Source organism: Mustela erminea, chromosome 14 (genome assembly GCF_009829155.1).
Source record: "Mustela erminea isolate mMusErm1 chromosome 14, mMusErm1.Pri, whole genome shotgun sequence".
Classification (NCBI taxonomy): domain Eukaryota; kingdom Metazoa; phylum Chordata; class Mammalia; order Carnivora; family Mustelidae; genus Mustela; species Mustela erminea.
In genome coordinates, this window is record NC_045627.1 from 36,823,549 (window position 1) to 36,836,997 (window position 13,449).

The 13,449-nt window shown below is 52.2% G+C and overlaps 1 protein-coding gene across 1 annotated transcript in view; it reads left to right on the forward strand.

Annotated features, from left to right (window-relative positions):
* Positions 1–293: 293 nt before the first annotated feature.
* The window catches only part of PALD1 (phosphatase domain containing paladin 1), a 70,962-nt gene continuing 57,806 nt past the window's right edge, over positions 294–13,449 (forward strand). Inside the window, exon 1 of the mRNA XM_032313861.1 lies at positions 294–384. The gene's annotated coding sequence lies outside the window, so the exon portion shown is untranslated. The remainder of the gene's footprint in view (positions 385–13,449) is intronic.

Consider the following 13,449-nt stretch of genomic DNA (forward strand, 5'->3'; position numbering starts at 1 on the left):
TTAAATCCGAGCCCCCCGCCCCCGCGGCGGCTAGGGCAGGGCCTCGGGCTGGCCGTGGGCTGGACCGGTGATTGGCGGCCGGGCCGGGTCCGCCTCTCGGCCGGGGGGCGCGGGCGCGGGAAGCTGAGCTGCGAGCTGGGGTTGGGACGCGCATCTTCCAGCACCAGCGAGCGCGGGCTGAGGTTCTCCTGGCCTCGCCTCGTTGCGCCCGGCCTAACCGCCTCCGGAGCCGCCTCTGCCCACGGATGGGCTGGGGAAGTTGGGAGGAGCGAGACGGAGCCCGCGCGGGGCGCGCCCAGCCGCTGCCTGTCTTGGCGCCCGCAGTTTGGGCGCTGCGCACCAAACACAGGAGCGCGGATGCCCCCCGGAGCCGCGGGCTGGCAGGTATACACGCGTCCGGTCCCGGGGCTGGCGATGGGAGGGCAGATCCGGAGTCCCCTGGGCACCCCCTTTCCTGGGGCGGCTCAGACCACCCACTCGCCATCCCCCGGCTGTGCACGCCTCCTGGGCTCCCGGAGAGGAGAGGCTCCGGGCTCCCATCCAAACCCGCACGGTATTGGTGCCTGGGAGAGAAGTGGGACCTCAATAAAGAGTGGGCGGTTATTAGGTTGTTTGCCAGCCGCTGGGCTATATCTCTCTCCTCCGCCAAGGTTTCCACCACTCTTGGGGACAAGGCCTGGGGCACGGTCCCTGAGCAGCCTAACTGCGCAGTTGGGAGAAGGGAAGCAGGGAAGCCGACTCTTGATCCATGCATAGGGTCACTGGACACATCTTTAAGGGGCTTGAGGCCCATGGAGCTGGTTCAAATTATGAGGTCCCAGTGGGCTCAAGCTTTGATTCTGAGCCCCTCCCGCCCTGTCCCTCCGCGGGCTTGGGACTCCCGGGAGAATCCCTTTTCATCTTCAGAGTTTTTTCCTGAAGAGTCAGTGACTTGTCAGAAAGCAGAGTGGGGTGTGGGAGAGCTGTTGCACCTGACTCAAAAGTGGCCAGGATGCTTGGAACCTGTTCTTACCTCTTGGGCAGTCGGAGATGGAAGAAAGTGTCCTGGCCTCAGGAAGCTTCTGGCACTCTTAACTCTCCCAACCAAAGGTCTAGGCACCAAGTCCTTGGCTTCTGCTTCGAGCGGCTGGACCCAGTGACTGAGCATCTCTTACATGCCAGGCCCCTGGCTCTGCTGGGGAGAATGGGAGTCTGGGAGGACTCAGGGTGCTGTCCTCAGGTGGCTCAACTCTATGGAGAATGCAAGACAAACAGACAGAAAATTTGCTGATACAGGCTTTCCATACCAGTCCCGGACTAATAATAGCGGAAATGCCAAGAGGCTCCGCATGATTAATTGCCAAATAAGTGATGTAGGCTGCCACTGCTGGGGTGGGGGGGGTGGGGATGCTGGGATCCCATTCTCAGGCAATCATATGCATATGTTTAAATCTGTTTAAAATGTTCTAGCACCATAGCCCTCTCCTCCCGGTTATCAGAAGTCCCCACCCCTGTGCACAGGGAGCATAAAGGGGTTCCAGAGATTTCCTTGCCTGTATGTGTCCCCAGCCCCACGCTCAGGTTTTTTCCCGCTGGTAGGTTTCTGAAGAAACCCTTTTGGTTTTTGGAGTTAGGCCAAGCACGGGACTCCCCCAGCTTCCCTGGGGCCTCTGAGGTTTGAGGTCTAGGTCTAGCCTTATGGGAGGGAGGCTCAGAGGCCAGCAGGGAGGAAGTCCGCACTTCATTTCTGAAGCGCCTCTATTGCGGGGGGCTGCGGATGAGGTTGGAAGGCTGGAGGCCCTGAGCCAGGGTTTCCTGTGAGCACAGACAGGCTGTCTGTCTTTGCTGGCCACCAGATATTGAAGTTGGGGTGATGAAGGCATGGGGGGGTGGATAGGACAGGGCTAGCTTGATGTGGGTGGTCCCGGGGCAGCGCTGACCTCACTCTGAGGTTCTGCTCTGTCTGGGGGCTCTGCCCCCTCCCCCATCATCCCTGGCAGGTTTCTGTTTCTCTGGAACGCTTTGTGGAGGTGGCATTGTGCTCGTGGCCTTGAGCACTGTTCCGGGAGAGGGTGTTGCTCACCCCATGGCCCGTGGCTGGGACCGTGAGCACTGCTGTGAATACACCCACCCACCTCCAAGCCGTCGGCACACACGGGTCACCCAGGCCGGGGTGGGGGACACTGGTGTGCCCAGAGATGTGAGTGTGCTTGGGTCTGCAGCGATGTGGGCAGAGACTGAGAGGAAGCGGATGCAGTTGTGAATGAAGACAGACACAGGAAGGTGACAGAGGTGGGCAAGCAACCCAGGGGTACAGATGTGGGCAGGGGACACATAAATGTGGACCGCACATGGGCCACAGACACTGTGTAAGCAGATAAGGTCTCCCAGGGCAGGGGGCCCTGGAACCTTCCCACACGAGAGGCAGATGTGTGATGGGCAGGCATATGGATGACGGGCACGGACGTGAGCTGACATTGAGACACTAAGACATGGAGTCCCACGGATGTGGCTTGAGTAGCTGGCAGACTGGGAGTTGGCTGAGGGCTCCTGGGGAACCGGACACATATACCTGCTGAGTTACCCGACAGGAAGTCCCAGACAAGGACAGAGGTGGGTTCCAGGATGTAGCCTGAGGAGTGCACTGCTCGGTTATCCCTGTGATTCCTGGCAGCAGGAAGTTGTCCTGTTTCAGGTGGTGGTGGTGTAGGTGATCTGTGGTGTGGCTGTGTTTCTAGGTCCCCACTGGGGTTTGAAGCTCTCAAAGGGCTTGGTGTTCTCTCTTGTACTCTAAGAGTCATTTGACATCCCCTCTCCCTAGGTTACAGGGCTAGGTACATGCCCTAAGCGCCAGTAAGGGCTCCTTGAACCTTTAAATCTCATCTTCCTTGGGTTTCCAGAAGTTTCCTGAAGTGTGGCTGTGTGGTTTGCGTAGGGAAGGAACCTTGCTGGGGGCTCTTCTTTGGAGCCCATGCCCGAGTGAGGGTCTCTGGCAGGGAAGGGACTATTCTTTTTTTTTTTTTTTTTTTTTAAGTTTATTTTTTTAACTAATCTCTACACCCAAAATGGGACTCGAACTCATGACACTGAGATTGAAAGTCATGGGCTGTACTGACTGAGCCAGCAAGGTGCCCAGGAGGGGACCATTCTTATGGAAAAGAAAAGGCAGATGGTGTAGGGGGTTGTCTTTGATGAGACTGTTGCCCTCAGGTGTTCCCTCCCCTAAACCCTGGGCTTGGCCAGGGAAGGGGGCCCCCCCTTTCTGGCTGTCATCACTTCTGTTCTGCCCAACCGGGAGACTGGGAGCCAGCACGACGTCTAGACCCAGTTTGAAACTAACTCACTGCACAGCCCTGGGTAAGTTACTTAATTTGTCTGCATTAATTTACCTTTAGCCCCAAACTCCTCATCTTTAAAACGGGGCCAGTGACCCCTAGCCCTTGAGGGTGTTTTGAGGGTTAAATAGGAGAAAGTCAGTAGAGGGCCTGTGACTCAGGATATGGCACAGAGGGAGTACTGTCAGTGGAGCTTTGATTACGAACCTTCCCCTGTGGCCAGGACCCCTCAGAGCTGCATCGGAAGCCAGGTGGCTGGCCTTGGGAAGCTGGGCAGGCAGGCACCCTTCACTGGAAAGCTGGGGGCTTTGTCCTCAACCCTTGCCCACCAGCCACTCCTCAGTCCTATGGACCGTCCACACGCAGGGTCAGGAAATGGCAGGCAGGGCGTATGGAGGCTTGGGCCTGCTGCCTGCCAGGCCTCTGGGAGGGCAGCCAGTGGTTTGCTAAGAATAGGCCCAGATCACGGGTCTGCTTCCCAGCAGGGAGCTGTGTGCCTCCCCTGTATGGGCCAAGGTGCTTGCCGGCCCTTTTATGTTTCTTGCAGCTGGCTCTCCCCACAGGAGCGGGCCTGGGAGCAGCAGCCTCTTCTTGGGTTTTTGGCTGGGACCTGGGGAAAGAGAAGGCCTGGGAAGCACTGACCATTCAAATCTCCAAGTTCCTCTTCCACTCAGAGATTGTCACCAGCTCCCTGATCGTCTTCCTACCTGCCAGTAGATCTGCGGTGGCTAAGAACATAGGTTCTGGAACCATACCACCAGGGTGTGAATTTTGGGTCCCACCCACATTAGCTGTGCGCCCCTGGGCAGCTCACTTACCTTCTCTGTGCCTGATTTCCTTGTGTAGCAGGGTTAATGCTAGTAACTTGCTTAGAGGGATGTTGCAAGGATGAAAGGAGGTGGTGCCTGGAGAGCCCGTGGGGTCACGTGCAGCTCCTAGTAAGTGCTTTATGAACATCGGGGGCTACTGTGATTACTGTGATTACTGCTTTCTCCGCAGAGGGGGAGATGGGTGAGGCCAGGCTGGCTTGCATGGTGCCTCCTGGTCAGAAGGCACCAGTATGCAAGCTTTTCGATGGGGATTCCTGGCCCTGGGTTCAGTATGAGGTACAGGGGACCACAGGTGAGAGAGACCAAGTCCCTGCTGGGTGATGGAGGCACATGCATACATTATACCATACCTGACGGGCACCTTCCCAGGGCCTGTACTAGCTGTGATGGGAGCTGGAGGGAGGCAATGATCTGCCTTGGGGTGGGGTGATGCATCAGGTGGGCTTCAAAGGATGGATTAGAGTTTGCAAAGGTGAGGGAAGGCTTCCCAAGCAGAAAAAGCAGCCCATGCAGAGGGGTGATAGCTTGGTGTGTTTAGGAACGTGAGCAGATCCATGCGCCTGGGGAGGGGACCCACACTTAGCCTCTTGCCCCGTCACAAAAGCCCTTGTATGCTGGGACCTTCTGTCCCTTCCACTCTGGGCTCAGAGGCAGCCCTGGTTTCCCTGTTAGGACACAAGCTGGAGGCCCACCAGAATTCTGCGCCTCTCACTTTCCTTTTAGGAGCCACATTTGCTGTCCCCTCATTCTCCAGAGACCCTCCTGCTGCTTAGAAATGCCTGCCAGCCCTCCCTGGGGGCCCTTGTTTTTGAGCTGGGGCTCCAGATTGCTCCTGCCCCAGGAACATGCCTATTTTTGCTCTTGGTTAAGATACCCAGGAGTTAATAGGTCCCCCATCTTGGGAATGAACTGAAGCCGTTGAAAACTCCTTAGCTTTTCCTAAGGAGTGAATGTCTAATGGTGGAATTCTGGGACCTTGGGACGTGTTCTATATGTTTCCTTTAACTGACATATGGACTGGCTTTATCTCCAAGGGGGGTGCCCCTTCTTGGCTGTGGTCCTCCGACGAGTGAGACAAAGGGCATCTGGGGTTACCTTCATGCCCAAGGCAGGCAGCAGGGAGCATCTGGGAACTGGGTGTGTCATGCTGACCTGGTGGGCTCCCTGGGAGGTAGGGCTTTGGAAATTCCAGAAGGGAGGGTGTGGTGCTGGGAGCACTGTGGGTCCACCGCTCAGCCTCCCGCCGTTGCCCATGAGGAACAGCCCTATTCCAAGAGTCTGGGTTGGCCCCATGCAGGAGGAGAGAGGTAGGTACCCTCAGATGACCTTGGCCTTGCCAGCCTCTGCTGCCTGCTGAGCCCCAGGGCCTGTCTGCCTGCAGGCTATGTGGCCTCTGTCCAGGCCTTCCTCAGAGTGGAGGATAGGGATGCTTGGATGTTTTGAAGGTTGTTGATGTTTAGAAAGCACAGAAGGGAGTTTCCCTCTTCTTTTCCTTTCTTTTTCCTTTTCCGGGAACTGTAGACCCCACGACAACGTTAACCCTCTCCTGCTGGTCACAGAGTGACGGCTGCATGTGTCCCCTTTGACTGCTACCCTGTAGTTACTGAGTCCTTCCTCCTAGGGTCCCTGAAGTGGGCGCTGACCTGTTCAAGTCTCCAGGGCAGCCCTCCATTAGAGCCCCAGGGCCCTGGTTGGCAGGGCGTAGAAGACCTCATCCAGGCTGGGTCTGATGCCGGCCCCTCCCTACCCATATCCTGGCCCAGCAGTTCTTCAGCCTCAGTTTGACCCCCTGCTCTGTGGGTGTGTGCCTGCTGACTTGCCTTTGGATGGAGCCTCATGGGCTGTAGAGGTCTCTGGCAGGGGCTGTGCCACTGGCTCACTCCAAGGCCTGCTGGGAAGCTCTGGTTTCCAGATGCCTCAGAGAGAAGGGCCTTCCCTGGAGATCGGGCCTCCGAGGTGCAGAGCCCTTGAGGGAGCTGTGGTGCAACTCTCTACTGGGCCCTGAGCTGGGCCTGGGGTGGATAAGCCCCGGACTAGATTTCACAGCTGCCTTGGAGCCCAATTTCCCATCTGAAAAATGGGCATAATAATTTTTTCCCTCCCTCCCTACCTAAAGAAAAAATTTTTTTTTTAATTGAGGTGATCTTCACTTGACATAAAGTTAATTATTTTCAAGTGTACATTTCAGTGAACTGTCCATTCACAGTGTCGTTTGATCACCGGCTCTGTCGAGTTCCAAAATGTATTCCTTACCCCAAAGGAAAACCTGGACTCATGGAGCAGCTAATTCCCATTCTCCCATTCTCACCTCTGTCTTACTTTAAAAAAATTAAAAAAAAAAAAAAAGATTTTATTTATTTATTTGAGAAAGAGAGAGTGTGTGTGGTGGAGGGTAAGGCAGAGGGAGAGGAAGAACCAGGCTCCCCACAGAGCCCAATGCAGGGCTCAATCCCAGGACCCTGAGATCATATCCTGAGCCAAAGTCTGACGCTCAAGACGACTGAGCCTCCCAGGCGTCCCGCAAAAAGACTTACGGAGGTGTATGTGCCACAAAATTCATGGATTCTAAGTGCACAGCTGCATGAGTGCTGGTAACTGCCGGGAACGTGCAGCCAACACCTCAGTCAAGTCTGAGAGCCCTTCCCCACTGGAAGGTTCCTTGAGCCCTGATGCAGCCAGTCACCACTCCCACCCCCAGGCCTGGGCCCACTTAGGTCCTTTCTGTCCCTCTGGTTTCGCTTTTCTTAGATTGTCACATAAATGGACTCAGAGCATGGCTCGTCTCCTGTCCGGCTTCCCTGGTCCTTGTGCCCTTGAGATGTGCTCACGTTGCTGGACACTTTGGCCATGCCTTCCTTTTTGACTGCTGAGTAGTATTCCAGGCTGTGTGTGGGTGGGGCGGGGGGGACTGCTTATCGCTTATCAGGTTCCCAGGAGATGCCTGCCCACCCTGCTTTTGAAAATGTCAATGAGAAAAGAATATAAAGTAGATATGTTCATGAAAGATGCAAGTAGTAGCTTCACACAGAGAGTACGAGGGGAATCTCCCCCGCCCCTCGCCCCCGTCCTGTCTTCACTGGAGAGAACGCCGCCCACAATTTACTGAGTATTCCTCAGTGTTTCTTCTGTGCCTCTGGTGAATTTGTGTAGTTTTGATTTGGGGCTCTCAATTAAACTGGCGCCATGGCCCTGGGGCTGCTTTTTCCCTTATTAGCCATTGGTCTTGGGGAGGGTCCCAGCACTGCCTCTGGAGCCATATCCTTGGGAGCTGCCCGGCCAGAGATGGGGTTCTGGGTCAGACGGGCAGGTGTCGATCTCCCCCTGGCTCTGAGCTGAGGCTCTGCCAGGCTTTGGGGAGATAGAATGAAGGCTTGCTGGAGGTGGGCCATTCGGATCAGGTTTCTGGAGGAGGGAGGCACTGGAACACAAGAGATCAGACCATCCTTGGGGTGGGTGAGGGGGTAGCTGGGCATCTGGGTGGATGTGCATTCCTGCTTCCGTCACTACTGCCTCCCACTTGCAGCCAGCTGCAGGGGCTTCCTCTTCCGGGCTCCATAACATGTCCCTGGAAAGAATAGGCCCAGGAGCAGGGATTTGTTGGACGACCCTGGAGGCCTCCCTTCTTGTTGCAGTGAAATTGCACCTTGTCGATGTGACAGGACCCCTGTCTTGGGTGTGCAGGTGGGGAGTGGGGATGTCCGTGGCCCTCCTGAGGAAGAGGGCCCTCCTGGCTCAGGTTTGCACATGCCTGGCTCTACCTGACCCCAGCCGATGGGGTTACGGAGGCTCTGCATCTGTATTGTCATGCTTCTTCTTTTTTTTTTTTTTTTTAAAGATTTTATTTATTTATTTGACAGATAGAGACCACAAGCAGGCAGAGAGGCAGGCAGAGAGAGAGGAGGAAGCAGGCTCCCTGCCAAGCAGAGAGCCTGATGCGGGGCTTGATCCCAAGACCCTGGGATCATGACCTGAGCCGAAAGCAGAGGCTTTAACCCACTGAGCCACCCAGGTGCCCCTATTGTCATGCTTCTTTCCCTGACCATGGCCATGCACGTGTAAAGGATTCACATTCTGGGCATACTACTAACATCGGTTGTTTTCATTGTTTTCAAGTTTAGTAATCAGAATAGTGTCTTATTGTTGGATGATGTGAGTTCTATGAGATGGGAATCCTGAGTTGTGTTTCAGGATGGGCTTGTCTGTGGCTTTGGGTTTCCTGTGAGCCTCTTTCTTTGAGCCCTTGGGGACGGTTTAAGGGGAGGGAGAGGGGAGTGAGCCTAGGAAGGAAGCTAGCAACAGGTGGGTTTGCTGATTTCCCTGTGATTTCTCCAGCTTAGTGCTGCTCAAACCTGGGTAACATGTGGACCCTTCCCTTTTTAAAAATAGCATAAGTGTCTGCCTTCAGCTCAGGTCATGATCTCAGGGTCCTGGGGCTGAGTCCTGAGTCAGGCTCCCCACTCAGTGGGGAGTTTGTTTCTCCCTCTACCCCCAGTTTGTGCTGTCTTGCTCTCTCTCTCAAATGAATAAATAAAATCTTAAAAAGAATACAAAATAAAAATAGTGTCTTGAGATGGAATTCATATGCCATACAGTTCACCAATTTAAAGCACACAATTCAGGTTGCCTCGGTGGCTCAGTTGTTAAGCATCTGCCTCCAGCTCGGGTCATGATCCCAGGGTCCTGGGATCGAGTCCTACATTGGGATCCCCGCTCAGCAAGGAGTCTGCTCCTCCCTCTAACCCTCCTGCCTGCTTGTGCTTTCTCTCACGCTCTTTCAAATAAAATCTTTAAAAAAATAAAAAATAAAAATCCAGCCAAATAAAATTGCCCTAAAACCTCATACCTCCTTTAAGCTTTTGCTCCTCCTTTAGCCAAACATTGCAAAAGATTTGGTCTGTGCTCTATCTTTATGTCTTTAGTTCTTATTTCCCTTTCTTTTTAAAGATCCTTCTTGGGGCGCCTGGGTGGCTCAGTCTTTAAGCATCTGCCTTCGGCTCAGGTCATGATCCCGGGGTCCTGGGATCGAGCCCCGCCTGGGGCTCCCTGCTCAGCAGGAAGCCTGCTTCTCCCTCTCCCTCTCCCCCTGTGGAGTATTCCCTCTCTTGCAGTCTGTCTCTCTTTCTGTCCAATAAATAAAATCTTAAAAAAAAAAACCACATAATTCAATAGCTTTTAGTATATTTAAATCCTGTCTCTGTTTCCACTGTCTGATTACATTTTCATCAACCCCCAGAAGATACTCTGTATCTATTACTTGTCATCACTCCCTACCTCCAGCACACTGATCTATTTTCTGTATCTCTGGAGTTTCTTATTCAGGACATTTTGCATGGAATCATACAGGGTGTGGTTTTTTTTGGGGGGGGGTGACTCCCTTTTGAAGTTTTTATTTATTTATTTGTAGATCTTATCTATCTGTCTGAGAGAGCGTGATAGCAAGCAGGAGTTGGGGGAACGGGCAGAGAGAGTGAGAAGGAGACTGCTGAGCAGAGAGCCCAATGTTGGGAACACAATGTAGGCACTCTCTCTTAAAAGAAAAAATGGGGGGTGCTTGGGTGTCTCAGTTGGTTAAGCATCCGCCTTCAGCTCAGTTCATGATCCCAGGGTTCTGGGATCGAGTCTCTCATTGGTTTTCTGCTCAGTGGGGAGTCTGCTTCTCCCTCTCCCTCTCTGTTTGCTCTCTCTCTCTGTCTCGATCTCTCGCTCGCTCTCAAATAAATAAAACCTTTAAAAACGTAAGAGAATAAAAACCTAACTTGTTGATTTGCTTCCTTATTAGAATAATAACTTAAATGTGTACAAATATAAAACTAGACATAAATGCCTCACATTTACATAGTTTCTCCATAACCATGAAATAAACATGAAATACCAATAAAACTAGAAAGCCAACCCATTGCAAAGGAACAATGTTAATGTATTGGAAGGATGTAAGCTGCGCCTAAATTGCCAGTGTTGGGTTCATAGTAGAAGGCTGAGTCTCCTCTGTTTCCCCTGCCCCTGTCACCTGAACTTGCTGTACAGAGTGGCATTAATGATGTTGGCTAGTTGGCTGGTTTGAGGGCAATCCTGATCACTCCCGTTAGAAAGCGCAGACTGCCAGTGAGTAATCCCCAAATGTTTGTCTCAGTAGTGCACCACTTGAGATCTGGGAAGCTGGCTTGTTTGATCGAAGATAAAGGCGAAATAGTGGTGTTTTTGAAATCTGCATATATTGGCTCGTAACCCCACTTCCTGTGGGAATCGGGCATTTGGCATAAACAGAGGTGGACTTTGCTCAGTTCACACAGATGCCGTCGACGTGAACATGGTCCCCGCTCCCAAGAGTCAGGCCTTTGAACAGGCTGCCGTGGGCTGTGTATGGGGTGGCTCAGTTCTCTACCCCACCCCCCTGCCTGAACCACCCCCTTTGTTTGTACCATGTGCAATGATGAGATTTGGCCTTTAAAAAAAAAAGAAAATCGATTATAAACATGGGCCGACTTCAGCACCAAATTGCACAGTGGTGCTTGCTAATGAGGTCATTGAGAGGACCCAAGGGGTGCGCTCATTACTTTTTTTTTTTCCCCCTAACAAATTGAGGTGAAATTCACATGACACAAAATTAACTGTTTCAAAGTGCCCGGTTAATTTAGCAATTTAGCAGTATTAAGTACATTCATAGCCTTGTGCAACTAACCATCACCTCCATGTCTTTCCAAAACATTTCTTAAAATTTTATTTTAATTTGGTGAGAATACTTAATATGTGATCCACCTTCTTAATAAAATTTTAAGCGTACAATACAGGATGACTACAGACATGTTGTTCAGCAGATCTCTAGAATGCTTTCATATTGCCGCACTGAAACTTCATGCCGCAGGATGACTAGCTCCCATTTCCCCTCCCTCTGGCCCCCGGCAGCCACCATTCCACTCTGTGAGTGTATGAATTAGACCATTTTTGTTACCTCATGTAAATGGAATCTACAGTATTTGTCTTACTGCGACTGGCTTATTTTACTTAGCATAACGTCCTCAAAGCTCATCTACACTGTGGCAATATTGCAGAATTCCCTTCTTTCTTACAACTGAACACTATTCTGTTGTACGTCTAGACCACATCTTCTTCTTCTTCTTCTTCTTCTTCTTTTTTTTAAAAGATGTTATTTATTTATTTGACAGAGAGAGAGATCACAAATAGGCAGAGAGAGGGGGGGAAGCAGGCTCCCCACCAAGCAGAGAGTCTGATGTGGGGCTCGATCCCACGACCCTGAGACCATGACCTGAGCCGAAGGCAGAGGCTTAACCCACTGAGCCACCCAGGCGCCTCCAGACCACATCTTCTTTATCCATTCATCCGGCAATGGGCATTTGGGCTGCTTTCTCCTCTTGGCCACAGCGAACACGAGTGTGCTAATATTAACATCTCTTTGGGATCCTGATTTTAAGTCTTTGGGGTAAATATCCCTAGAAGCGCGATTGCGGGATCCTATGGTAATACTATTTTAAACTTTTTGAGGAACTTTGGTACTATTTCCCAGAGCGTTTGCATCATTTTATGTTCCTGCCAGTGGCGTGCAAGGATTCCCTTTTCTTGACAGCCTTGCTAACACATTTTTTTTTTTTTTTAATAACTGAATAAGAAAACCATTGCACGGAGAGACCACATTTTGTTTATCTGTATGTCAGCTCAGGGACACTTGCAGTGTTTCCACCCTTAGGCTCTTGTGAACGGTTCTGCTGTGAACACGGGTGTCCAAGCATTTGTTCGAATACCTTCTTCTCTTGGATATCTATCTAGGAATGGCATTTCTGGGTCATATGGTAACCTTGCATTTAACTTTTTGGGTTTGATATTTTGCAGTTAGATAGTGGTGATGGTTGTACAGCATTAGGAATCTCTGAAATGCTGCTGAATTATACTTTAAAGGGGTGAATATTATGGTACGTGGATTAAATCCCAATTAAAAAAAAAAAAGAGGGGCACCTGGGTGGCTCAGTGGGTTAAACCTCTGCCTTTGCCTCAGGTCATGATCTCAGGGTCCTGGGATCGATCCCCGCATCGGGCTCTCTGCTCAGTGGGGAGCCTGCTTCCTCCTCTCTCTCTGCCTGCCTCTCTGCCTTGTGATCTTTCTCTCTCTCTCTCTGTCAAATAAATAAATAAATAATCTTTAAAAAAATAAAAAAATAAAAAAAAAAGAGAGGGCTCTTGGACCCCAGAGCAGACATCTGTGGAGTCTGGATTGAGCCGTATTGTCAGCACTGGAAAAGCCACTGTCCCGCATTGCCTCGTGGAGTCCTGTGGACTTCCTGAGTGGTGGGGATGCTGGGCCTCTGCCCTGTGGTCTTTGTTTGGTGTGGTAGGTAGGAGCTCTAGGAACCAGATGGGCCAGCTTCCTACCCACCCACCTCCTTGGCTCATTCAGTGGCTTTCTGGCTTCTAAATGGCAGGTGTTCATTGTAGAACCCAGTTTCCTCCGTTTCCCCACCTGCGAGCAGCCAGCCTTGGCTGTGGCCCGGACTCCGTGGGCAGAGACGCCTGTAGACGGACCCCACTGACTTCTCTGGATCTGCTTTGTCCCTCTCTACCATTCATACGACTCATTGCAGGGGGCTTGTGACACGTTTCCCTTCTTTGCAGGCCTCCAAGGCCTGCTGCTTGCTTCTGAGGTTGCAGCGGGGTGAGGGATGACCACACCGGGGCTCTCCTGGCTGTCCAGGCCTCACTGCACACTTGCCTCCCCAGTCTGTCTCATCTCAGTTGGTTCAGCCAGAGTCATCCATGGTTCCTCTCATTCTCTCCCGCTTCTGGAAGCACATATGAGCAGACCCTGTGGGCCTCACCCTCACAGAAGATCCAGGGTGAACCCTTTTCCCCTCACCTTTCCCACACCACTGGCTTGGCCCCCAGTGGCACTGGGACTCCCACGGGAGACTCCACACAGGTCTGTGGGCTTCGTTTCCCCCTCATTCCCCAACACAGCAGCCAGGGTGACCGTGTTAGAATGTGAATGTCAGATCAAGGCATTTCTGTGCCCCAGGGCCCCAGTGGTGCCCCACGGACTCAGAGTGAGGGCCAGTATCCTTACCGTAGCCTCTAGGTTACCCCCGTCTAATACCCATCCCCTTGCTCACACTGAGCTATCCACACTGCCTCAGGGCTCCTTCAGCACACTGGGAATACCTCACCTCAGGGCCTTTGCACTGGCTGTCACCTAGATCTGGGATGCTTTTCCTCCAGAGAGCCACACAGCTTGCCCTGTTATTTCCTTCAGATATTTACTCAAATGTGAAGCCTCTCTTAGATACCCTAAAATTTCATGC